The 13213-nt window shown below is 38.6% G+C and overlaps 1 protein-coding gene across 2 annotated transcripts in view; it reads left to right on the top strand.

Annotated features, from left to right (window-relative positions):
• Txlng (taxilin gamma) overlaps window positions 1-13213 on the top strand; it is a 48582-nt gene that overhangs the window by 10345 nt on the left and 25024 nt on the right. The window contains exon 1 of one of the 2 annotated variants that reach the window (XM_051178733.1): window positions 1109-1254. The exons of the other annotated variant lie outside the window; for it this stretch is intronic. The gene's annotated coding sequence lies outside the window, so the exon portion shown is untranslated. Of the gene's footprint in view, window positions 1-1108; window positions 1255-13213 lie in introns of those variants that run through there. 2 annotated transcript variants of the gene reach the window in all.

The raw sequence follows: 13213 nt of genomic DNA, 5'->3' as shown, positions 1-13213 counted from the left end.
GAGATAGTGTTCAAGAGTGTATGAGAGTATGCAAGCTCTACAGTACACATATGGAGGTCAAAGGACAATTTAGAAGAATTGCTTCTCTTCCACCATGAGTGTTCCAGGGACCATGAAACTTAATTTGTTAGGCTTGGCAACAAGTGTCCTTACCACTGAGCTATCTCACTGGCTCTCAAATCTTATTTTGAATGGTGACATTGTTTTGCCTTTCATGGATTGTCATTTATTTATTTAGACAGTTTTTAGATTTTTCAGGCTACAAAATAGTGGTTTGGTGAATAACCTTTTGTATTCAAGTGAGAATGCCTGGATAAATCAAGCTGAATTGCTAGGTGAAAGTGAGTGTGTGTATTCACATGTTGATAGAGATTGTTTACTTCTGCAAACCTCAGAACTACTAATTTAGATCTTTTTATATTATACTGATGGCCCTATTTAGTCACACTGGGGTTTGTTGTGTTGTTTTATTATTTTAATCTTTAAAATTTGGTAGGTAATAGCTGGGTGTAGTGTCGCATTGCCTTTACTCCCAGAGGCAAGCAGACCTCTGAGCTCAAGGTCATCCTGGTCTATACAGTAAGTTCAGGATAGCTAGGGCTATACAGAGAAACCCTGTCTTGAAAAACAAACGAATATAGGTAGGTAAAAAATGATGCCTTACTTTGACAGTTTTTGTTGTTTTGAAATATGGTTTTTCTGTGTAGGTCTGTCTGCCCTGGAATTCACTGTATAGTATAGACCAGGCTGGTCTTGAACTCACAAAGATCCACCTGCCTATGCCTAAAGGTCTGCACCACCACTGCTCCACTGTTTAGAATTTATATTTTAAAATAAATATATTATTATGTATGCATGTGGGAATATGGATGCATGTGTGGTAATCAGAGGAGAATTTCGGGGGATTGGTTTTCTTCTACCATGGGTTCTAGGGATTGAACTCAGGCTATCTGGCTTATGGAGCAAGTACCTTTATCTACTGATAGATCTTGCAGGCCATTGATAGGCATTTAAAAAATTCCTTTATTATTTTTGCGTATATGTGTGTGCCTGTGTGAGTTTGTTTGCCATGTGTTTGTACAAGCTCTTGGAGGCCAGTAGAGGACATCTCCTGGAACTAGAGTTACAGGCAGTTGTGAGCCACCATGTGGGTACTGGGAACCTCACCCAGGTCTTCTGCAAGAACAGCAAGTACTCTAACTACTGAACAATCTCTCTAGCCCAACTGACATTTGTATTCATATTTCTTTTATTGTAAGGTTTGAAAATGTTTTCTCTATTGGGTATCTTCAGTTCTTTAATTGTGATATATCTATTCACAAACCCTTGAAAAGTAGGGCTTCCTGTGGCTTTTGCATTAGTCTGAATTTTTCAGTTACCATTTAGTGACTTGATTCCACTCCCCACCCACCCACATCCACACCCCAGGTTGTTTGTGGTTTTCCCTTTTCATGTTTCAGTTTTGGTTTACCTGCAGGTGTGAGAGTACCACTTTGTCTCCCTTCTCACCTCCCACTCCCTCCCAATATGGTTTAGGATTTGTCTTAAATCTTTTGTTTTCTTTACTAGTTTGAAGTGGCACCATTTTTTAATGTTTGCATGGTCTATGTTTGAAAATACTGCTATAGAATTAGGAACTCTTGATAAGTATTTCATGACTGAAATATAAATTCAATATCACCTGTGGTGAGTTTATATTTTGAGACATAAAATTTTTTGTCATTTTTTTGTATATTCAGAAGAAGTTGACATCAGATATTGTCTAGTATTAGCCAAACCGTATTTATTTATTTAGAGACATATTCTCTCTTTGTGGCTCTGGCTGTCCTGGAACTCACTGTGTAGAGCAGGCTGGCCTCAAATTCCCAAGTGTTGGAAGTAAAGGTGTATGCTATTATGACTAACCTGAACCTTATTTTTTGAGACAGGGTCTCTTATTGAATCTGGAGCTTATCAATTTGACAAAGCCATCTGGTCAATGAGCTCTTAGATATCTGCTTTTTTTTTTTCTATACCCCTCCTCACTTCTAATGCTGGGGTTACACATGCATATCCCTATTATTGTTTTTATGTGGATGCTTGGGATCTTCACTTGGGTCCTCATAATCATACAGCAGGTAGTTTACTGATTGAACCACCTCCCTAGTTCCTAATTTTTTGTCTTTTGAATTTAGGCATAAGCCAGGTGTGGCGGTGCATAATTATAATTCCAACACATAGAAACCTGAGGCAAGAGGATTGCAAAAAATTTAAGGCCACCCTGGGATATATAGTTAACCTTGTCTCAAAAGACAAAAGCTGCTAAAACCAACAGAAATTAAAAAAACAAGATATACACCAAAATCTCATATATACTAGTACACAGTAATTATCATTTGATCTGTTAAAAGTAAAAACCTTTTAATTTAATGTTGTTGTTCTTATGTCCCAACACAGAAAAACATGCCACTGTTTAAGGAAACATTGAGGCTGGGTGTGGTGGTGCACATTTGTAATCTCAGTACTCAGGAAGCAGAGGCAGATTGATCTCTGTGAGTTCGAGGTCAGGCAGGGCTACATAGTGAGACCCTGAGCCCCAAAAGAGACACTGAGTTGAATTATATACTTATTTTTGCTAAGAATTGGGTGGTTTTTTTCTTGGGGGGTAGTGGGTTTTTTGTTTTGTTTTGTTTTTGGCCTCTGGAAACCAGGTATACATACATGTGTAGAGGGTGGTGGAGTCCCTAGAATTGGAGTTAAGCTTCCAAGTGGATGCTGAGAGTGGAACTTGGGTCCTCTGGAAGAGCAGCCAGTGTTCTTAACTGCTATGCCATTTTTCCAGACCCCTAATTTTTTTTGAGACAGATGTCTTGGTATACAGTTCTGGATAGCTTGGAAATAACTCTGTAGTTCAGTCTGGGCTACTCAGGCTCAAAGTGGTCTTGCTTCCTCAGCCTCCCAAGTGCTGGGATAAACTACCATGCCTAGGTGTTTTGTTTATTTGTAACATTAATTTATTTCCCATGTGTTCATGTATGTAGATGTGCATGTGCCATGGCACACAAGTGGAGGTCAGAGAACAACTTGGGGGAATTGGTTCTTCTACCATGTGAATTCTGGAAATTGATCTCTGATTGTCACTTGGTGGCAAATGTCTTTACCTGATTTTACCAGCCTTTCCCTGGTATTTTGAGATGGGATCTTGCTATATAAAACATAGACCTGATTGCACTCAAGCTTTTATATTTGACCTGCTTAAACCTCTCAAGTGGTTGATGGTTGATTATAGATAAATAGTATAATGTTGTACAAAAATAATAACCATTAAAAAAATCTTTCAACATTTTATTCTGCATATATATATGCATATATATAATCACACATGAACACACATATACTATGTATATAAAATATAGGGCATTCTGGCCAGTGGTGGTCTATGCTTTTAATCCCAGCACTCAAGAGGCAGAGGCAGGCAGATCTCTGTGAATTCACAAGGCCAGCCTACCCTACAGAGCAAGTTCCAGAACAGCCAAGGCTACACAAGAAAAACCCTGTCTCAAAAAAGTGTGTGTGTGTACTGTTTTTTTCTTTAATTTTGGTATTAGGATTTGAACCCAGGGCCTGGTATATGCTAAGCAAGTGCTCTACCAAACCCATTGTTTGTTTTTTTAAGTAGTATTTTAAGTAGTATTGTTGCTTTTTGTTTGTTTTGAATCAGGGCTTCCTTGTATAGCCTATGCTTTTGATCCTCCTGTCTTGGCCTTGCAAGTACTGAGATTACAGATATGTGACATCATGACCAGTTTCTCCCTATTACTAATAGACTGTGGTAAGATGGCTAGGACACAGTACAAAGATGTTTGTATAAAAGTAGATAGGATAATTACAAAACAGCCAGTTGTTGAGGTTACCAGCATGGACTGAGAAACTTAAATTGCTAGAGTTCAAATCTTCGACCTGCAATATACAGTGACCTTTGACCATGCACTTTGCCATGCCACAGTTTGTTTATTGGTGCAAGAAAGTGATAAAACTTTCATCATGACCTTGTGTAGATGAAGTTAATAATAGGAAGTGCTTGCCATGGTCCCTGGCTATAGTGGTCACTGTGTTAGTTGCTGCAGATATTGTTTATAGAAAAGATTATATGAAAGAAAATGCACCTAGAATGCTTATGAGATAATAAGAAAGCAACTTTCCTTTTTGTTTTATTTTTAAAATAAGGTCTTATGTATTCAAAGTTGACCTTGAACTTCTGATCATCCTACCTTCACCTCCCCAGTGTTGAATTGTAGGCATGCGCTGCACCATAATGCCAGGTTTAAAATGCTGCTGGGAGCCGAACCTAGGGCTTTCTACAAATTTAGATACATCCCAGCCTCCAGAGTAAGAAATTTTATTGACTATATTACACAGAATACTCTTGAAGAAATGGAAACTGGGAAATCATTCACATGTTGGCCTAAAAATTTGTTGTATACTTAATATTCTAATATAGAGCTTGAAGTATACTGGTGAAAATGGAGAGTAGAAAAATGGGTTTGCTATTTCAGTAGTATTTGTTGACTTCAACCTTAGTTGGAACTGATTTTGAATAAAACCAGAAAGTTTTTATAGAGCCAAAGTTAGTCTTTCATTAGCAAATATGAAAAATTCCACAATTCTACTGCATCAAAATTAGTTACTAGAAGAGAAGGGAAAAATAGTCCTACCTTTGTTTAAAGATAATAATAATGGCATTTCCTTTGATATATGATGGGAATTCAGAAGTAGAAGTAGCTACAAAGATTGAAAAATTAGTGAGCAGTGGTTGTAGACCCATTAATCCTAGCACTCGGGAGGCAAAGGCAAGTGGATCTTTTAAGTCTGAGGCTTGATCTACAGAGCAAGTTCCAGGACAGGACTACACAGAGAAACCCTATCTCAGAAAACAAAACAAAAAATTGAAAATATTAACTACATAGGAAATGACAGTGTGTTAGGGTTTTTATTTCTGTGAAGAGACACCATGACCATGGCAGTTCTTATAAATACATTTAATTGGGGTGATTTGCTTACAGTTCCAGAGGTTCAGTCCATTATCATCATGGTGAACATGGTGACATTCAGGAAGACATGGTGCTGGCGAAGTAACTGAGAGTCCTATATCTTGCAGACAACAGGAAGTTGACTGAGATACTGGGCGGTATAGGAAACCTCAAAGCCTGCCCCTACAATGACACATTTCCTCCAACAAGGCCATACCCACCCCAACAAAGCCACACACCTTCTAATAGTGCCAATTCCTATGAGATTAAAGGGCCAATGAGATTACTGGCCCAGTTACAATCAAACTACCACAGACAGCATAAAATTAGAATGAAAACATGAGATGTGATGGTGCATTCTACAACATCTTTATGCTGAATGCCACTGGCCATTTTGAGTTTTTTGGGGGTGGATGGTGATTCTTTTTGCATTAAGATTGTTCTTATTATTATTGTGTGTTTGTATGTATGTGGATGTGCCATGGTGTGTGGGAGGTCAGAAGATCATTTTGTGGAGTTGTGCTTTTATGTGAGGTCAGAGGTAACACTTGGGTTGTGAGGCTTGTGCAACAAGCACTTTTTATTTTCTGAGCTATCTTGCTTTTTTTTTTTTTTTTTTTTTTTTTTTTTGTCCTTCGGTGTTTATATTTAATTTAATTTTTTGAAACAGGTCTCACCATGTAGCCATGGCTGGCTTGGGACTTGCTATGTAGATCATGGTGTCTTCAAACTCATGGAGATCTTTTTTTCTTTTCTCCTGAGTGCTGAGACTAACGGATGTGCGGTACCACACCCTGCTTTTCTTAAGTCTTTAAATTATTTAATTATAAATTTTGTTAAATGCTAAGAGTAACTATATACTATTAATCTGAAAAAATAATAGGTTTTTGTGTATGTTACTTACATGCACATGTGTGCACATATTTGTGTGCATGCATGTGCGAGGCAAGGGGCCAATGTTGGGTGTCTTCCTTAATCACTCAAGGTCCTATGATTCTTCTATCTCTGCCTCCCCAATGCTGAAGTTACAGGCAAGCTGTGCCAAGTTTTATGTAAGGGATTGTGTGTGTAGAAGAGAGGACTGGGTTCTTTTTGTTTGTTTGTTTGATTTGGCTTTTTGAGACAAGGCTTTTTGAGACAAGGACAGCTCTGGCTGTCCTGGAACTCAGTCTGTAGACCAGGCTGGCCTCCAGCTCACAGAGATCCTCCTGCCTCTGTGTGCCCTCACCCCACAGTGCTGGGATTAAAGGTGTGCACCACCACTGCCTGGTGACTGAGATGTTCTGTTGCTCTATTATCTGCTACCTTATTCCTTTGAGACAGGGTTTCCCATTCAGCCTGGAGTTAAAACTGGTAGCCAGCAAGCCCCACTGATTCTCCTGTCTCCACTCTCCGTAGCTCTGGAATTACTGGTGTGTGTCCATGCCTGGCTTTTTTATATTGCTGTTTGGTTCCTAGCACAGGTCCTCTTGTTTTCTAAAGGGCCTTCACCCACTGAACCATCTTGCCAGCCTTTCAATGTAACTTAAATGTGTGTGTGTGTGTGTGTGTGTGTGTTGTAGCAATCCTCCTGCCTTTGCCTTCTGAGTGCTGGGATTACAGGTTTGTACCACTACACCTGACAAGAACAAATTAGAAAACGTTTTAACTAGTTTTATTCAGTGTTTCTCTGTGTAGGCATACAACATATGTGGAGGTCAGAGGAGGACAACTCTCAGGACTCAGTACTTTCCTTCCATGTGGGACCTGAGGGTTTAACTTGTATTGTGAGGCTTGTGATTAAGCCCTTTTTTTCTTTCTGAGCCATCTTACTGGACCACAAATAACTTTTAATTTGATCTCCTTTGGCATTTTTATTTATTTTTAAATTTAGAAATAATCTTATTTTATATATCAATCCCAGTTCCCTCTCCCATCCTCCCATGCCCCCTACATCCCACCTCCTTGACATTTTAAAATAGGCAAAATTGTGCCTTTTCTCCAAATTGGGGCAAAAAATATCAGAAATGGATAAAAATATTTACTAATGATCTAGTTATATAAAATATAACAAAGCAATAGTAACTACATTAGAAAGGTGTACAAATGCTTAATAAGCAGAAGATAGAAATCCCCAGAGAAATGTAAACCCAAATCATAGTTGGTTACTATCACAGCACTCTTGATTGGCACAGATAAAAAGTTGTGGCAAAGTCGTGGAAGCATTAAACGGAGCTGGTGAATTCAAATGTTACAGTGGGCTTAGGGAAAGTGGTCAGCAGTTCCTCAAAATGGTAAATGGAGTAGTTATGTATCTGGCAGCTTTCTGGTTATATACTCTGTAAAGATGTTAATGAATGTCCACAAAAACATATATTAGTTTTCATAGCAGAATCGGTCATAATAGCTCAAAATTAGAAATAATCCAAATGCCCATCAATTAGCAAATGGATAAATAAAATATGGTTTGTGTCTGCAGTGAAGTAGTATTCAGTCATTAGGAGTAAAGTACCAATAGGTGTTGCAGCATGGAGTACATGTTAAATGAAAGAAGTCAGGAAGTGCCACAGAGTTGGATTCCATTTGTAAAAATGTCCAGAATAGGTGTAGGCCTAGGGTTAATGGGGAAGATGAAAAGCTAAAAAGTCCAAGGGATTTTTGCTATTGTTGCTGTTTGTTTACTTTTGGTCTTAAGAAAGCATTTCTTGGGCTGGAGAGATGGCTCAGAGATTAAGAGAATTTACTGACTACTCTTCCATAAGTCCTGCGTTCAATTCCCAGCACCATCTGGCCCTCTTCTGGTCTGCAGGGATACATGTAGGCAAAACACTGTATACGTAATAAATAAAAAAAAAGGAAAAAAAAAAAAGAAAGAAAGAAAGCATCTCTTGCTGGATATGGGAGTGCACACCTTTAATCCCAGCACTCCAAAGGCAGAAGCAGGCAGGCAGGTCTCTGAGTTCAAAGCCAGCCTGGTCTACAAAGTGAGTTCCAGGACAGTCAGGACTGTTACACAGAGAAATCCTGTCTCAGAAAGAGGGAGGGAGGGAAGGAGGGAAAGGAAGGAAAAGGAAGGAAGGAAAAAGAAAGCATCTCTTGTAGCCCAGGATGGTCTTAGATTCCTGTCTTTCTACCTCCACTTTCTGAATACTGGGATTATACATAATTGCTACCACACTGGGATCAAAAGTTTTGTTAAAGTGTCAGAAGTCCATCTTGCTTACCTGCTACAGAGTAAAAAATAGTAACACCACAACATTCTTTTAAAGACACTTGGAATTGTGTTCAAGTTTTCTTAAGTATTTTCCCATAGGTACTCAGTCTCTACTCAGTTGGAATCTCTGGGAGGAGATAAAGGAATTGGCAAAAAGAAAGGGGCTTCTCAGAGCAAGCCTCTGACTCAAGGTCAGCTTCTGGAGGGCAAAGTCAGGGTCAGAGGTAGGAGTACAGTAATGGGAGGGCAAGGCATCTCATTCAGGTTAGAGTAGACCAGCATTAAGAGAACTTGTTACTCTAGAATGATATACCCAGGTTTGTTTCCCAACATGGTGGTTCACAACCATCTGGAACTCCAGTTCCAAAAGATATGATGTCCTCTTCTGACCTCCCCGAGCACCAGACATGTACATGGTACGCATACATGCACAGATGTGCTCCTTTTTTGGTGCATTTCAGTTTATTTTCCAAGTCTTCAGTTATCTTTTGTAGTTTGCCTGCCAATCTCACAGAAAACTTAGCATGGATGTCCTCCTCCTTAGTTTACCATAAGAATCTTTATTTCATTGTCATGTTTGTTTTCTTTTTTAAAAAATATTTTTATGTATATGAATATTTTCCTGCATGTACATTTGTGCACTATGTACATGCTTAGTGCCTGTGGAGAACAGAAGTTGTCAGCTACTCTGGAAACTAGGGTTCCAGCTGGCTGTGAGCTGCCATGTAGGTGCTGGGAACCAAACCTGGGTCTTCAGCAAGTACTTTTAATCACTGAGCCATGTCTCTAGCCCCATATTTGTCTTCTTTTGAGAGTACTTTTCCTCATTTCAGATGCTTCAGGTTCTGACAGTCTGATATGCTCATCCCACTTGTCAGTGGGACTTGGCCAGCTCAGCTCACTCCATTGTTCAGTTCATCCCACATCTCCCTCCATAGTCATCAACATACAAGTTACCCTTCCACACTAAACATTTCCATCTCCAGCAGTGGGCTTACTTATTTGAGCTTCTTTCCTGAAACTCCATTTTTATTATTTAGGACATGTTTTTGTTTTGAGACAGGGTTTCTCTGTGTACCTTTTTAGATTAGGCTGGCCTCAAACTTAGAGATCCACCTGCCTCTGCCTCTCCAGGACCAGAATTAAAGGCATGTGCCATCACCGCCCAGCTAGGACATGGTTTTTAATACCTTGAAACTTCTCTCAGTCTCTGCAGCTTTCTCAGAGCTTCTGCTCCTGGGCACTGTGCAAGTCTTTCTCTTCAACCAGGCATGTCCTGTGGCTCAAGGAAGCTAACTCATCCCACCTATTTACAGTCAACATTTCTCCCTTTACTTCCTCTGGAGGCGCTTGTCTGTCCTGCATCATTGCCTTGCTGCCACAGAACAAGGATCTAGTGCTATATCTCAGTCAGTACCTACCAGTTGCTTCTCACATGTTCCTGCTTCCTTCAGTATTGTAGCTGCTTTTCATAGGAACTGATTTTTATCACTTTCGTGAAAAATATTTGTTTTGTTCCTTAACTCTTTAAGTAAGCTAAGCATGGTAACACACCTTTAATCCTAGCACTCACTTCACAAAAGCAGGCAGATCTCTATGAGTTCAAGGTTAGCCTGGTATACACAGTGAGTTCTGGGATAGCTGGGCTACATATTGAGACTCTGACTCAATAAAAACAAAACAAATAAGTATAGTATATAAATTATAACTTGTGTATGTTTTCTGTACAAGAGATTGAACCCTTAGTCTTGGTCTTTAGTCCCTAAATTGAAGCATGCACACACACACACACACACACACACACACATATATGTATATGTTTGCGTATATATATATATGTGTGTGTGTGTATGTATATGTGTATATATAGTTTTAAAATTAGTATACAAGACACTAGATATTTTTTTAATTTTTTTCATTGTTTACTTATTTATTGAGGCCAGGTTTTACCATGTAACTCATGTAAACTAGGCTTGTCTTGAACTTAAAGCTGCTGTCTCCAAAGTGCTGGGATTAAAGGAGTACCACCACACCCAGTATCCTTGTACAACTTCTAACAAACTTTGAAGTAACATTTGTCTGTTCAGAAAAGTATACAAATTATGAATGTTTGGATTTAATGAATTTCTAGGAGGATAACATCTGTCTTATCCCTTCTATATCAAGAAATATTATCAACCACTCTAGAAAGCCCAACCAGTACCTCATTTCTACTACCATCCATTCACCTAGCTTCTTTTTATATATAAATTGTTTCCTTTGGTTAAAGTGTCTGTGATGCCTTCCTCTTGATGTAAGGTCCGTGAAAGTCATGCTGCTGTATTTTTAGTAATTCATTCTCATTGCTCAATGGTTTGAACATATTGCAATTGATCAATTCTTCTGTTGAATTTATTTTGTTTTAGGGCTGTTCCAAGTAGTGCTGGTTTAAACATTTTTGGCCTTTCAGTGCACTTATGTACACACTTGGGTGAAATTCTAGGAGTGGAAATAAGTGGGTTAGAAGCTATCCATATTGCCCAAGAATTGCATTGCCAATTTGTTCTCCAGAAAGCACAGTGTCACTGGCCTAAAATCCTAGCACTTGGGACGTGGTATCTGGAAGACCAGGAGTTCAAAGTCATTTTTTTTTTTGGAGATAGTCAATTCTAGGTTAGTTTGGACTAGTGCTACCCCCAAAAGCACAGTTATTGACTTATATCAACCCTAGATTATAAAAGATAAGTATTAGTTGCCTTAATATCTTCATTCCCTTCAATTATTTTTATTATTTTTTTCATATTTTACATATCAATCCCAGTTTCCTCTCCCTCCCATGCCCCCCCCCCCCGACCACTCTCCCCCCACTCCACAGGGAGAGTGATGCCTTCCTGGAGCCTTCAATTAATTTTAGCTCTTCAATTGAAATTATGTGTGTAGATGTGTGTAGGTATGAACATATGAGGACACTGCTTCTATAGACTTTAGATGATGGATCCCTCTGAAGCTAGAGTTATTATAGGCAGGTGTGAGCTGCTGGGAACCAAACTCAGGTCCATTAGAAGAAAATATATACTTTTAACCACTGAGCCATCTCTCCAGCCCTGGTATGTTACAATCAGAAATAACAGGTGTCTCAGTGGGTTAAGGCAGTTGCCACCAAGCCTGAAAACCAAAGTTCAATCCCTAGAATCCACAAGGTGGAAGGAGAGAACCAACTCCTACAAGTTTCCTCTGATACCTTGACATATTATTGTGGCATGCTTGTGCACCACTCACATGCGCACGTGTATCAAAAGTCTTTTTAAAACCAGATTCATGCTCTATCATTAATTGTTTTTATTATTTTTGCTCAGGCTCAAAATTCTACCTGAGTTTTCTAAGTGTCTGGCTCCCATTAATTTTGTTTTGTTTTAGGCAAGGGTTTTACTTTGTAGCTTGGCCTAGTCTAGAACTCACTATACAGTTCAGGCTGGTCTTGAATATGCTTCAATCTTCCTGCTTTAACCTTTTATTTATTTTAGCTTTTTTAAAATTGAAAACAAAATTTTGTATACACTATATTTTGACCATGTTTTTTTCCTTCCCTCAATTCCTTCCAAATCTGCTGTAACATTTTAAGTGCTAGGATTATATGTGGGAACCACCAGGCTGAGCAGCTGTAATCTGAAAAAAAAAGTATCATTGATTTTTTTGTTGTTGTTGTTGTTGTTTTCTTTTTGGTGTTGGTGCTTGAACCCAGGGCCTTGCACTTATTAGGCAATCATTCATCCTTCCACTGAGCTATAGCCCTAATCCCATTAATTTTTCAATGTATCTTTTCTCTTTTTGTGGTAAGAGAATGGTATTAGATACTTTGTACCTCAATTGTATTCAGAAAGGATGAAACACTCTTTTTAACCAGAAAGGAAATGTAGAGTTTACAGTTGTGATATAGTAGGTGACCAAATAATATTAACAAATAGAATACAGAGAAGACAAGTAAATAGGGTTAGCCAGGTGTGGTGGTATTCACCTGTAGTCTCAGAATTCAGGAGGCCCAGGCAGAACGATATCAAATTCTATCCCAACCTGAGTTATGCATTAGCAAGATGCTATGTTGAACAAAAATATAACAAAAGAGAATAAGGTTAAAAAAATGATTCAAGGGAGAAGAAAACAAGCATAAATGTTGTTTGTTTTTATATGCATGCCTACTGTATTAATGAATGAGAGCCATTTAACATACCAATCTCAATTTCTGTGGTATAACATGAGAGAAGTTTATTACTTACCCAATATTGTAGTTAGTGTTTTCTTTGCAGGTAGAGTGTCTTTCTTGTATATGTATATGGAATTTGGGCCAGGCTGCTTTTGTTGTCTGGCCCTGCCATCTTTATGTACCTTTCTGACCTCTTTATCCTACCAGAGTTGGAAAGAACATATCCTTCTGAGGATAAAAATCTGGTTGCTGAAATGACAGTCATAGCCTCAACTACTTTCTGAGAATAAAAATCTGGTTGCTGAAGTGATATTCAAAGCCTCGACTAACATGGGAGTCTCACTTAGCTGTCAAGGGGCTAGGAAATATAGTGTGCCAGTACTGGGTGCAGGCACTTGTCCCTCAGTGCCTGTTCTGCTGGGTACTTTGGGAGTTAGTTTTTGCTGGATAGCTTTGTAGCTAGCTAGCTGTGCTAATCATCTTTAAGATAACAGCAGGATAGTTAATGTTGATCAACTTGGGACAGTTTCCTGTTTAAAAGATAGTAATTATTTTTAATGGTGAATTTTTATAGGGAAGTAAGTTTAAATTTATTACTAACTGGCAAATTTGCCTCCTTTGATAGCATATAGTTATGCTTTGTTTTAGCTTTATCTTTTGGAAGTGCTCCTGATCAGACCTAGGGGCTCATGAAGCAAACAAAGCACTGCTACCTCAGAGCTACACCCTAGTTCTGTTTTAACTTTAATAACCTTATATTTAACAGTTTACATTATGTCTCAGTAAAGCTTAAAAGCTACCTTTTTTTACATTGAATTCACCAACCACTAA

This window comes from Phodopus roborovskii, unplaced genomic scaffold, assembly GCF_943737965.1.
Source record: "Phodopus roborovskii unplaced genomic scaffold, PHOROB, whole genome shotgun sequence".
In the NCBI taxonomy this organism is placed as follows: domain Eukaryota; kingdom Metazoa; phylum Chordata; class Mammalia; order Rodentia; family Cricetidae; genus Phodopus; species Phodopus roborovskii.
Note: the sequence above shows the minus strand (reverse complement) of the source record. Positions and strands in the feature narration are given on the sequence as shown.